This window comes from Megascapheus bottae, chromosome 1 (genome assembly GCF_031878675.1).
Source record: "Megascapheus bottae isolate mThoBot1 chromosome 1, mThoBot2.hap1, whole genome shotgun sequence".
NCBI classification, from domain to species: Eukaryota; Metazoa; Chordata; class Mammalia; order Rodentia; family Geomyidae; genus Megascapheus; species Megascapheus bottae.
In genome coordinates this window covers 86,509,810-86,523,559 of record NC_143509.1, presented here as the reverse complement: position 1 = coordinate 86,523,559, position 13,750 = coordinate 86,509,810, and the positions used below count along the sequence as shown (strand labels likewise).

Genomic DNA, 13,750 nt, shown 5'->3' with positions numbered 1-13,750 from the left:
CAAGCATTCTACAACTAGGCTAAACTCCCGGCCTGAAAATATTTTTTGAATTTTATTCTGATAAATTTCTTTCTGTATACTGTTTTTTTTCCCTAAGCTCTGTGCTGATTTCCAGTTTGGGAATTTGGCCCAGACCGTCCTTTTGAGAAGCCATAGTTTACTTGAATATTGAATCTGGGTAATTCAAAGATAATGGGTCCCAGATTTCAGACATCAGTAAGTGGCAGCAAAAAGCCATTCCAATATCCAAGCCAGAGCTTTTGAGTTATCTTTCTTTCTGTCTTCTAAGTGCTGACAGTATCCAAATCAACATCCTGTTTAAGAAACTGTGATTCATAATGCATCTAATATTTCTCCACCTACTTTGATTTCCAATGACCCTAGTCTAGCTAACTCTGCATGTCTTTATTCTATTTTTCTTGCTTCACCATTACTCTATTTGTTTAAAGAGTATTATAACGTATTACTTTAAGTAACATAGTGTTTATTTTTTTTCATATTGGTACACTCTGACACCATAAAAAAAGAAAATCTCATGAATATCTACCAATTTCTAACTCTCCATATTTTTCCAGTATGTTATGGCTAATCAATAACTATATATTAACATTATTAATGTCTTATTTTGGATTCATATCTTCACTTTTAGCCATATTTTATTAGCTTTCCTTCAATTTATCACTCCATCTGGATCATAGTTTTCAAATATTTTCCTATGCCAAGAGCTCTTTCATATCAATTTCCTTCAACAGTCTTGTATCCCTTCCTATAAATCTTTTCCCACTGTACACCAATTTGGTTTTATTTATGTATTTATTTATTGTTTTTGTACCAGTCCTGGGCTTAAATTCAAGTCCTGGGCACTGACTTTGAGCTTCTGTGCTCAAAACTAGTGCTCTGTTACTTTGAGACACAGCCACATTTCCAGCTTTTTGGTAGTTAAATTGAGGTCAGTCTCATGAACTTTCCTGCCTGAGCTGACTTCAAATGTGATCCTCAGATCTCAGCATACCAAGTAGTTAGGATTACAGACTTTGCCAGTTTTTTTAATTTAATTTTTAGGTTTTAGCTTAAATGTTACCATCTGAAAACAGTATTTAAATCCAAATTAATCTTATTATAGATAGTAAATGAGTTTTCTATAATCCAAATTAAGATATTATGTCTGAGGTTTTCCTCTATGCTAGTTTTGTATAACTATTCAATGTGAACATATTTTGAGATCATTCTTCTTTCTGTTTAATTGGGTAATGCACTAATATTGCCCTCTCTAGAATGAAAACACTAATAATGGAACTTTCTTGTTTACCGCTTCTGCTTTGTAGCTAGTATAGTAACTGGCACATATTGTTGTGTGAATTAATCAAACATGGACCACTAGATCCACTGGAGCCTACCTCTGTCTCCTTAACATCTGAGGCTTATGCATTCTTCTGCTCTAATTAATAAAAGAGATATCTACCATGGAACCATATCTGGGAATAGCAATACTTTAAATCTATATCAGTGTCAGGGTCAGTAGGAATGGCTGTGTATTGCTTCAGAAATTCCATAATGTGCTGGACATAGTAGATCACAATTATATTACCAGATACTTGGTAGGCAGATCTAGATACATATAAATCAAATCAAATCAAAGGGCTATCAGTTTGTCAGTTTATCACACATTATTATTTTAATAGGTTAGAGCTTACAGTAATGTCATTTTTATTTTATTTTTTAAATTGTACTTTATTGTTTGGTTGATACATACAGGAGTTACAGTAACTTTTGTCAGATAGTGGGCATGTTACCTTGAACACTATACCCCTTCTCATGTTTTCCTTCCATTTTCCCTCCCACCAATACCTCCCAATCATCATGTTTTTCCCCTTCCCTTCCCTATTTCAAGTAAAAAAATAAATGTATACACAGTATGCCAGGTAACAAAGTCAGATACAGTAACCACATGACATGAGTTCTTTTTTAAAGAACATATTAATTTTCTTTTTCTAAGGTAATGAATATATTTCTTTTTTATTGTCAGGATAATGTATAGAGGGGTTAAAGTTACATTCATCAGGTAGTAGGTGCATTACTTCTCACACCTTGATACCCCTTCTCATGATTTTTTTCCCCATTCCCCTCTCCCTACCTCCTCAATTATCTTGTTTCCTCCCTTCCCTTTCCCCTTTCAAATAAACAAATAAATGTATATACAATATACCAGGTAACAAAGTCAGATACAGTGACGATATGAGATTAACCTTAAGGACAACAAAAGAGAAGTAACATAGTACCTTAAGAACAAAAATCGCACAAGATAAAGCTCTTGTTTCCACATCCTAGAGTTCTTCCATTTATTCTCATCCTATATAATCTATGTACCTAGGTTTTAAGCTATTATAATCCTCTATTAGGAGAGTCCTAGATGTGTACTAATTATTACAAATGAGGGAAGCCATTGAGCCTATGTTCCTTATTGTCTGGCTTACTTCACTTAATATGATTTTTTTCCAAGTTTTTCCATTTCCTTACAAATGGGGCAATGTCATTCTTTCTGATGGCAGAATGGAATTCCATTGCGTATAAATACTGCATTTTTTTCATTTTATTTTTATTATTGAGGTAATGTATAGAGGGATTATAGTTACATTTGCCAGATAGTAGGTGCATTACTTCTCACACATTGCTATCCCTTCTTCTTTGCTTTAAAAGAACATATTAATTTTCAAAAGTTTTTTTTCAAAGTGACTTTGTGGCACCTAGTCAATGACAGTGTTGAAGAGAGGCTCCAGTATGTATCTTAATTTAAGTTATTACTGAATATCAGTCATGTGATGGCCTCTAATGAAAATTTCCCATTGTAAAAAAATCAATGTTAATAACTGGAACTTGAGAGCCATAATGGGCTTTGTTATGTGTTTCTGGCTAAGGTTGTGTTCTTCTTAGATGCTGAGAAGAGGAATTGATGACCTGTGAGGTATGGCCACTTCCTGATCTCATTTGATGCTTTGCTCTTTAGTTTTAAGAGGATAATCGGAGTGGTTGCCTTATAATGGAGAAGTTGAGCAAAAGGAGCTCTAACCCCGAGGCCCATTGGCATAGCCTAGCTTTTAACATTGAAGCTCTTCAGTAAGAATGGCAGGAGAAGACAGTGACTTGCAAAGAAACTTGCTGAGAAAAACTTCTATAAGGATGCTACTGTAAAAACTCATACTAGATATTTGATGTCTATCTGTCTGTCTGTCTCTCTCTCTGTCTGTCTGTCTCTCTCTCTCTCTCTCTATATATATATATATATATTTATAAATGAGTTAGCAAAGGTGAAGTTATTGCTCAACTAAGAAGTAGTAAAGTTAATTTAAGGATCAACTTTTATATGCCTAGTTTACCAAGGATGGCTGATCGAATCTAGGGTGGAAAAAATACCAGGATGATCCCTGTGAAGTAGAACTGTTAGTCGTGGGCAGAAAAAAAAATGAAATTGGCGTGTCAAGTAAAATATATAGATTTGATCAGTAAGTGAAGTAGTTGTAAGTCATGGTAACTTCCACTTGTTTTAATTATAGCCACTTAATTCAGGACCATCTTTCCAGGTTGGTATCTCCAGATGTAAGCCAATCACCTGTCATGTGGTGTCATTTGGGCTCCATCTGGTGGAACAACATCCTTGGACTCTTGGGATTCTCTGATGCCATTACAGAATATTCATATCTCCAAAACTGAATAAGCATACTAAGTTTACTATTGAATGACACAAGAAGTGAATTCACAGTCCATTCTGAAGGTCTACTGTTTATTGAGAGAATGACATTTGAAACAACAAAGTGAATTCTATTGAATCATGATGTATTTATATAATTATCACAAATCTAAAGGCCTGCCTTGTTGGGAGTCGAGTGCAGGGCCAGGCTGGCTCATGAATCTGCATCCTGAGTAAGATAACCACACAAAGAAATGAGCTGTCATGTATGAACGCCATGCCTTACTTTGAGCTATATTGTTGGTATTGTGAATCACTTTCTGCTGAGACTTGATTAAAATTGGGTATGAATGTGTTATTGCTTTATTACTCTCTGCTGAGAGTAAACACGTGGACCTCCCCTGCCCTGCCCACCTTTGTGCTGTTAGGCTCCTGCACCCTATATTAGCTGAATGGACTTCCTCAATAAATGAGTTCCTGCCTTGAAGGGTCTCCCTGATGCATCTGATTGTCCTCCAGCGAGGGAGGGCTGGGTGCGGGTGGTCAGTTGGACCTCTCCTTCTCTATCCCTCCTGCTGGTTGGGAAGGACCGAGGACTAAAAACCCCGACACTGCCTCTCTGTTCTCTGATGATCAGATCATATAGTAAGGAAAGCAGAATGGGCTTATGCTAGTTAGGTTTAGGATTCATTCCAATTTTTCAATGGTAATAGGCACAAGCAAAGGTTAATAAAAGAAGCAGTATTTTCCATTTGGTTACTATTTCTATATGCATAAAATAAGCGTTCACAAGATATATTAACATACTTATGTGGTCAATGTTACTTTAATTTTTGGTTCATTTAACTTGATTTTTTTAACAGATATTTGCCTTTCTCTTATAAAAATAGGCAACACATACATTGATTTTACATTGCCTGAGCACAGTTGTTAATGTCAATGTTATATAGAATGTTATGATATTCACATTTCTGGTATGCAGAGATACATGATAGTAACCTGGCATTTAAGAAAAATATAGTTTTCCACAAACATCAACTTAGGAAGGAAGATAAAATATAATTTTTCATTAGAACAACATGTTGAAAGCCATCTGTTCTTTAAAACTTATACTAAAATATATAGGGGAACTTGTATGTTATATGCAAATTATTCCAAAAAATGTTTCAGCCCAGTTCTATATACAGAAGTAAAAATATGTATCTTTACAGTGAATGCACTGTATAAGTTACAATATTTAAGAAAATGTTAGCTGGGTGCCAATATTTTATGCCTCTAACTAATTATTTGGCAGGTTGAGATCTGAGGATCATGGTTTGAAACCAGCCCAAGAAGGAAAATGCCTGAAACTCTTATCTCCTATGAACTTCCAAAAATTCAAAAATGGAGCTGTTGCTCAATTGGTAGAACACTAGCTTTGAGTTAAAATCCTACTGTTACTGTATCTGACTTTGGTACCTGGTGTATTTTATTTACATTTATTTGTTTATTTGAATTAGGAAAGGGAAGGGGAAAAACAAGGAGATGAGACCAAGGACAAAGGTGAACCATGTGAACCATGCCAAGCAATATGTTGGAAATGAAATTTATAACCTGGGAGGGGGTAGAGGGAGAAAACCATGAGACAGGATAACAATGTGCAAGAAGTAATGTACTCACTACCTTACGAATGAAACCATAACCTCTGTATACATCGCCTGACAATAAAATAAATACACAAAACGATAAAAATGAAAATTTCAGGAACAATGTCCAAGCCCTGAGTTCAAACCCTAGGACTGACACAAATAGAAGGAAAGAGAAAGAAGGCAAGAAAGGACAGAAGGAAGGAAGAAAGGAAGGAAGGAAGGAAGGAAGGAAGGAAGGAAGGAAGGAAGGAAGGAAAATAAATAAATAAATTATGTAAAATATATTTGCAAAAATAATTTGAATAATTTCATTACTGTGGTAAATCAAAGATAGGTACATAATACTAGAAAGGAAGAAATATTTTAAAAATATGAGTTATAAGTCTATCTATACATATGCAACAAGATAGACATGCATCTTGTCAATAAGTTTGTTAGTAATAACATCCTACCTTGCTCTGTCCTCCCCTAAACAAACACTTAGGTATCACACTTGCTATTACTTATATTATTCACCTTTTCTTCAATGGGAAATTGTAACAATGCCAGTACATATTGTCTTGAACAATTTATTCTTGGTAGGACTGATTTTTTTAAAAATAATCCAGTTGTTTAGTTTCTAATTATTTGCAATTTAACAAAGTTTTTTTTTTTGAGTTAAAGTCCCTGTAGCTACTCAAATCAGAGTTCTTTCTTCTCTACATCACTTTTGAAATGGACACTAAATTCCACTGAGAAAATTCTCTAAGTTCTGTTTTAGTGATCTGTTGTTCACTTTGGTGTCTGGTTGATTTGGGTTACATCACAATAAACACATTCACTAATCCAGTGACTGAAGAATAGTGTATGGATTTTTGCTAAGCTTTCATTTTGTCACTTGTGAGGTAATGGTTTTGATAATGATTTTAGTTAATAGAATTTTTTGACAAAGGACACAAGGATAAGGGCCAGTCATAGGGGCACAGGTCTGTAAAGCCAAAATATAGGAGATATAAGTAGGGAGATCACAGTGCAAGTCTAGCTCTAGGTATAAGTTTACAGGTATATCCAAAAAATGAGTAAAGCGCCCACCAAAAACAAACACAGCAAACACAAAGGCACACAAACTTGCACAGAAAAATAGACTTCGATCATGAATTCAGTATATAGTCAAGAGTATCAAGCATAAGATTCTGAGTTCAAAGCCAAGTGCAGCCAAATGAGGGGAGGATGAAAGGCATTTAGCATAGTTAAATAAACTGAAATAAATTTTAAAGGTCTGCTTGTCGGTAGTAAAACTACTACTGTCTTCATCATTCTTATATTACACATGCCATACATTTTCTTCTCCTGTTTGATCACTTAGAAGGAGGTTCTTAAGAGAACGCTTAGGTCAGTCTCTTAAGATTTGCTACTATGACTCTGAAATGAAGTGACTCAGTGTGTGACTACAACCTCTTCTTTCTTTACATTGGAAAAATGGAAAGTTTTGTATCTGATTCCCTTCCTTCTTTTCTAGAATTAAAATTACGTAGCACTTGGAAGAGATGATTTTTTCCAAAAAAAATCCTTAAATTCACTTAGCTCCACAATTTGTTACTTTGACTGAGGCTTGGGAATGGTGTTAAATCACTTTTATCACAGTATCAAAATATCTAAACAAAGAGAAGGAAGATTTATTTTGACTCAGTTTCATAAGATGGTCAGCTCACGCCACTGCTTTTAAGCTGTGAAGGGCAAATATCAACATAACCAGAAGCTAGTTGCTCACATATATAATCCTAGCTACTCAGGAGGGTGACATCTGAGGAACAGCCAGGGTAGGAAAGTTCATGAGACTCTTATACCTATCCAACTACTCAAAAAATCTGAAGATGGTATTGTGGCACAAGTGGTAGAACAATAATCTTGAGCAAAAAGAAACAAAAGGATAGCACTCAAGCCCTGAGTTCAAGCTCTAGGATCAGAGTGCATGTGCATGCATGCACACATGCATGTGAGCGCGCGTACACACACACACACACACACACACACACACACACACACACACTCATCAAAATAGATAGGCATCTTAGAAGAATACCTGCTCAACTCAGGATTGCTAGGATGCAGAAAGAGGGAAGAGATGTACAGAGAGAGGAAGTCAGTGTAAGAGGGGAGGGGAGAGCAAAGGAGAGAAAGAAGAGAGTCAGTGGGGGAGAGGGAAAACGGGGTAAAGGATGAAGAAAGAGTTTGAAATTGGAGGATAGGAAGGGAGAGAGAGAGGAAGGAGGGATCCAGAGAGGAAGAGACAGTGAGAGGAGAAAAGAAGATGGGAAGGAGAGAGCCAGAGAATAATAAATTATGAGCCTGAAAGTGAAGCTTGGGAGGAAATAGCAAGAAATGAAGAGATAATGATATTGGAAGGAAGAGAGAGACAGAGAGTAAGAGGAGATGAGAGAGAGAGAAGCAGAGAGAGAGGGGGGTGCAGACAGTCAGTCAGACAGACAATAAGAGAGACAAAGAGACTTGCTTTCTTCAACAAGGTACCAGTCAGTGCTTAGCAGTCCATGCCTCTTGAAACTTATGATTGTAGACAATCCATTGATGAAATTAGCACAGCCTCGATCCTATCACCTCTCAATAGTGCACCAGTTTGGGGACAAGTCTTCAGATCACAGACTGTTTGGTAGAGCATTTCCTGTCCTAATCTTTGAACAATGATTTTCCTTTCTGATTTGAAATTTATCTTCATAACTATTCATTATAAAATTTTCAAATTCTGAACTAGGGCCATGAAGGCATTTGTAATTTTTCTCATTGTTCTTTTTCCTCAAATGCATATGTGATTTATTAAGTGTGTAGTCTTGAATGTTGTATATATTTTCATTATTGGAATGTGTCCGTATTGCTACAAGTAACTCTTATTTATTTTAGTTACTATATATTCAACCACCGTAGAAATAGGTAAAATTTCCTTGGAAAATATTTGTTTCCATTAATCAGTATGAAAAACTGCATCAAAATGAACATTCCAGTGTTTTTAAGTATATTTATATAGATTGATGTGTATCCTTGAATATATAATGATGTGTATAAGTTCCCATGTATTGTGTACTAATAATTGGAATTTTAAGAACTTAATGATTTGTATAATTTTATTCTTTACTTTGTTCACATATTTAGTTGTTTGTAGATTAATTTTTTGTTAGAACTACATTTTTAATATGATAACCATTTAACCAGGAGAATATTTCATGAAGTACAACAAACTTACATACATTTTGCAGTCATTTTGTGTATGTGATATCATAGTGTTTCCAGTGTATCCTTTTGCTTAAATAACAGTTCCTCTGCATAGTTTTTGTTTTTGCTTGTTGCACTTTCAGGAGGTATGGTGTTCCTACATTTCAGCTATTCATAGGTTGAATAGCAGATTGTGCAAAAAGGATATTGAAAATTACCATTTGATGAAATGTTTAGATGAGGTTTAAGATGAATGCTTTTCACATTAATCAGCATTATAAGAAGCCCAAAGGGAAGCAGGATTTTCAAATATATGTCTTTGGAAGTAGGATAATTTTAAATACATAATGCATATTAGATACAAGATTTGAGTGGTCATGGACTCCTTAAAGAATGTAATTTCTGACCCTTTTCCCACCCATCTCATTCCCTATGCAGAGTTTAAAATGCAATGGCCAGAAGACAAGGAAATGGCATTGGAAACATGTGGACATGGACTCCCTGGCTGCTGCTGATGACCGTAATCTTCTGGGGTCAGCAGGGGAAGGGCCAAGGTCCAGGTAAGTCTCACATACACTCACTCCAATTCTTTGAGAGCTGCAGAAAAGTTCCACTTTATGATATATTTCTGTGTGCCATTGGTTTCAAATTTCATGCAATTTGTTGTCATCTTTCCTTGAGTATGTTTTTAATCCAAAGTATAACCATAGTGTTTTTGATTGAGTTAAAATGAGGTAGAATTATGAGCAAGTTGTATCAGATTGGAAGCCATCTTCCCCAAATTGGTTTTACTCTACAGCAGCAGATACAGCCTGCATGGATGTATTTGTGGATGTGTAATTCTATAAGGATATAAACATTTAAATGCTTTGTTGCTTTTCTGATGAAAAGGTTTGTTTAATCTATGTTTCCTTTAGGAAGTTTTATGTTATACATATTTAAGATTCAAAAGCATTCTTCCAGGATGTGATGTTTTTCAGAAATTAAAGGAACTATTTGATGTTTCTCACCGCTCTGCCAGCTGTGGTTGGAGGAAATTAATCACAATATAGAGCCACAAAATTGTGGTATGCTGAAATGTCCTTTGGAGAGTAGAAAAGGGCCATAGATTTTGCAATCAGGTTTTTAATATACTGTTTTTATAAATAGCACTAGGGAGTAGTTGATGCCAAAGTTAGTGTCTGTGACTGTCAGTGTGATAATGCATTACTTCTGAAATATGTTGCCTGCTCACATAAAAATTGCAATTTAGTGTTTTATGTGATTCAAAAGATCTCAGAAAAATTGGGTTCTTTTTCTGTTTTGTTTTCTGCCCCCTCTGGAGGAATGTTTATTTGACCTTATTTCTGTGTTTGTCTGGATTTGACCTGAAAAATGGGAACAGAACTGATATCAATGTATCATTAAATTATTCTCAATAAAAGTACACAATGATACCATATAATTGTGATGAAAGTGAGCTTTACAAGACATGTTCCATCAATATTGTGTGTACTCAAGTATGTTTATTAACTCTTTCAAAAAGATCATTCCACAAACAAATCTTTTACCTCCCAATGACTTTTTAAAGTAAAAAAGGAAGGTTTTTTTTAAAATAAAAATGAAGCCTGGAGATGTTGACTCACACCTGTAATCCTAGCTACACTGTAATCCTAGTTATGTAGGAGACTGAGATCCAAGGATCATGGTTTTGAATTCAGTCCATGTTGGAAAGTCCATGAGACTCTTATCTTAAATAAATTATTCAGAAAAAGCTAGTAGTAACACTGTGCCCTTAGTGGGAGAGCACTAGCCTTGAGCTCAAAGAGGCTCAAGGACAGTGCCCAGGCTCTGAGGAGTTCAAGCCCCACAACTGGTAAAAGGAAGAAAGAAAGAAAAGAAGAAAGAAGGAAAGAAAGAAAAAATATATATGTGTGCATGAGCATATATATATATATATATATATATATATATATATATATATATATATATATATGTTTTAAACTGGGTGAGGTGGCTCATGCCTGTAGTCCTAGCTACTCAGGAGTCTAAGATCTGAGGATCAGGGTTCAAAGTCAGCCTCGGCATAAAAGGATCTGAGATTCTTATTTCCAAACAACCTCTAGAAAAGGGGAAATGGGACTTGGCTCAAGAGTAGGGCAGTAGCGTTAAGCTGAAGAGCTCAGGGATAGGGCTTAGGATGAGTTCAACCCCCAAAACCTACAAAAATAATATATATAATATAATTTAATAAATAAATGAATTTTAATTTAATTTCATACACTAAGAATTTATATTAGCATATACTAAATTTTTATTTTCTCCTCTTTTGTGGTAAAATTAATGTAGAGAAACAAACATACATAATGTACAAAATGCTATTTCCCTTAAATGCCTAGGAAAAGAATTCATAGGTAATAAATACATTGTACTTGCATAAGACCATCCATGTCCTTGACATCCCCCTTCTAGACTGCAGTTATTTGTCTTCGGCATATAAGGAAATATTTAACATTGAAAGGGAAAGAAAATAATCTTGAAAATAGGGTAGCACATAAGTGAATTTTAAAAGCAAATTTGCTCTGCAAATAAACCAAGTAATGTAAGAGTGCAGATGATTTTTGACTTTGAAGGCACTGACATGAGTTAGTTGTACAGATACATCTTTCTCAATATTAAGTTATACAATGACTTTGAGATAATGTAGATTACACCAAACCAACGATTATGAAGACATAACACCCTGACAGGTAAAACCATGCTCCAATTGCCTGAAGAGAGGGGCTAGAAAGAAACACTGGTGATCTAAATCCACTTAACAGTTGCTGCAAGTACTGACAGCAGATCTATGTGTATCTGAGAAAATATATATGAACTAAGCAATACAATTTCTTCCTTGTCAAAAATATATTGAAGGACTAATGGATTTGCCATGCTAAGAAACATATCAACCTCTTTGGTGAGTGTAAATGTAAAGACAATCTAAACGAACAGTTTGGTAATGACAAATATAGTGGATTTTACTATAAAATGAAAAGTAATTCTTAATTGTTAAACAATTTAGACAACTGCCACGTTAATGGCTTTAGTAAATAAATGATGCCTGAAATATAGTAAAGGTATATAAGCTAATTTCCTAGTACATAAGAAAAATAGTAAAGAATGGAATGGTTATCAATCTGTTGTAAAAACTGAGTGTTTTTCAAATTATTTTCTCTTATTATCTCTTCTGTTTTGAGTTTCATTGTTATATATTTCATGTTTCTATATAAGTCAGAGAGAAAAATAAAACTATCCAAGGATAAATGGATCAATAGATGAAAAAATATTTCTGCCTCTGTCTTTTCCTCTCTCTTAATCTTTTCTTAATGTATGCTATAGTAGTTTTTATTGATTCCCACTTTGGTTCAAGACATTTTGAGGAATATAAATTATATTATCTAAATAATGTATTTAGAAAATCTTCAGCTGAAATTTATAAAGTTTCCTCACTTAGAAAATCTAATAACATGACGTATGAGCTATATTGTTTTTTAATAACTACTGGTAAGAAATAAAGACTTTGGATGACCTATGACCATCTGGACCTCATAGTTTTGAAGTTGCTTGATAAATTATTTTCATGTTAGTAATAAATATTGTCTCAAAAGAGATAAGCTCAGAAATTTGGCGTGGAATATTGAATAATGATTCTTTGTGAATCTGAAGAGAGCAGACTAAAAATGTCACCAAGGTAAGGGGTGGTAAAGTTAAATTTTGGTACATAATAGAAGTCATAATGCTTCTGATATTTCTTAGCAGATATGAGTGTCTCTTTTTGTTAGGTAAGACTAGATTTGCACATGCACACACAAGAGTTTCATTTAGACTAGAATACTTTTGTTTCTATCATTTTGATTTGTTTTTGTACCACTCTTTGGACTTGAACTCAGACCTTGGGCACTGTCTCTTAGCTTTTATAACTCATGGTTCACTCTCTAAGATGTAAACCACAGCTCCATTTCTGACCTTTTGGTGGATAGTTGGAGATAAGAAATCTCCTGTCTGGCTTGACTGAGATCCTTAGATCTCTGTCTTTTAAGCAGCTAGGATTACAGGCGTAAGCTATGGGCACCCAGCTTGTTTCCAATAATTCTAAATGAACTTTAATTATCAAAGGCATTATTATAATAAAAACAAAGGTGAGTTGTAGCATATTCCTTTGGGGCAGTAATAGGAAGAAATTTATAATCTATACCTCAGGACTTTGAAATTACATTAAAATTCTCAATTCTTTGTCATCATTCTCAGTTTAAAACAAGTCTATCAATCATATTTTATTAAGGTTTTTCCAACAAAACACATAAATAAAAATGGAAAGAGGCAGAAGAAAGATGGTCTTCCAAATTATTGAATCTTTCTGCTTTTCATTGGGTTCAACAATACAACCATGACATCTCAAATACATCCATGTGTTTTGGTGTTAAAGCATTTTGCTTTGAGAATAGTTTCAATTGTTTCTGTAACAAAGTTGTGTGCCATATACTTGATATTGAGGGTCATGATACTTCACATGCTAGTATGTCTAATATGGGTACCCTAAACTTGGAGAAATGATTTCTTATTCTTAAATCTATCTTTTCATTCTTCCTTTCTAATCTGCAATGCCACACATACTTCCATATGAAGAGAATATGCTTAGGAATCACTGCTCTGTCATTTATTAGGTTTCTTTTAAATAGTCATGAATTATACATGTATTTCAAAGTTGCCAGCTGAGGTTTCAAAAGACTTAAAGAAATCATCTGGTATCTTTCCCTCAGGAGGCCTGTACACAGTGCCACCATTGTTTATTTTCAATGAACCTGGCTCCATCCATCAGCAACTGTTTCTCTAAATCATCCTCTCTTGTCTAAAAGCTTTTTCTCAAAATTCAGGGTGCAGTAAGATTGATATGAGGATGTATTAACGGTATAATCTATTTATCAACTGATGCTATATCAAAGCATAAGCTACCTTGTTTTTTATGGTTAATTGTATATGAAATAGTAATTGAGATGTGTTTATTCTTTTCATTTTTAATTTATTTTCTTCATGGCTAACATATGGTGACTATTTATGGGCATGCTTCATCTGTCCCTCTTCTATTTAATCATTTTTCTAAGTTGTTCAGTTCAGATATCACTGGATTGTATCTATTCCTAACTCTTTATTTCTGCACTATCATCTCTCAGTTAACATTACTCCTTACATTGACCACTGTTGGTATTTCTCA

At 34.5% G+C, this 13,750-nt stretch overlaps 1 long non-coding RNA gene across 1 annotated transcript in view; it reads left to right on the top strand.

Annotated features, from left to right (window-relative positions):
• The window catches only part of LOC150069550 (uncharacterized), a 140,610-nt gene that overhangs the window by 84,898 nt on the left and 41,962 nt on the right, over positions 1 to 13,750 (top strand). The window contains exon 3 of the long non-coding RNA XR_016535545.1: positions 8,956 to 9,077. This is a non-coding gene — a long non-coding RNA (uncharacterized LOC150069550). The remainder of the gene's footprint in view (positions 1 to 8,955; positions 9,078 to 13,750) is intronic.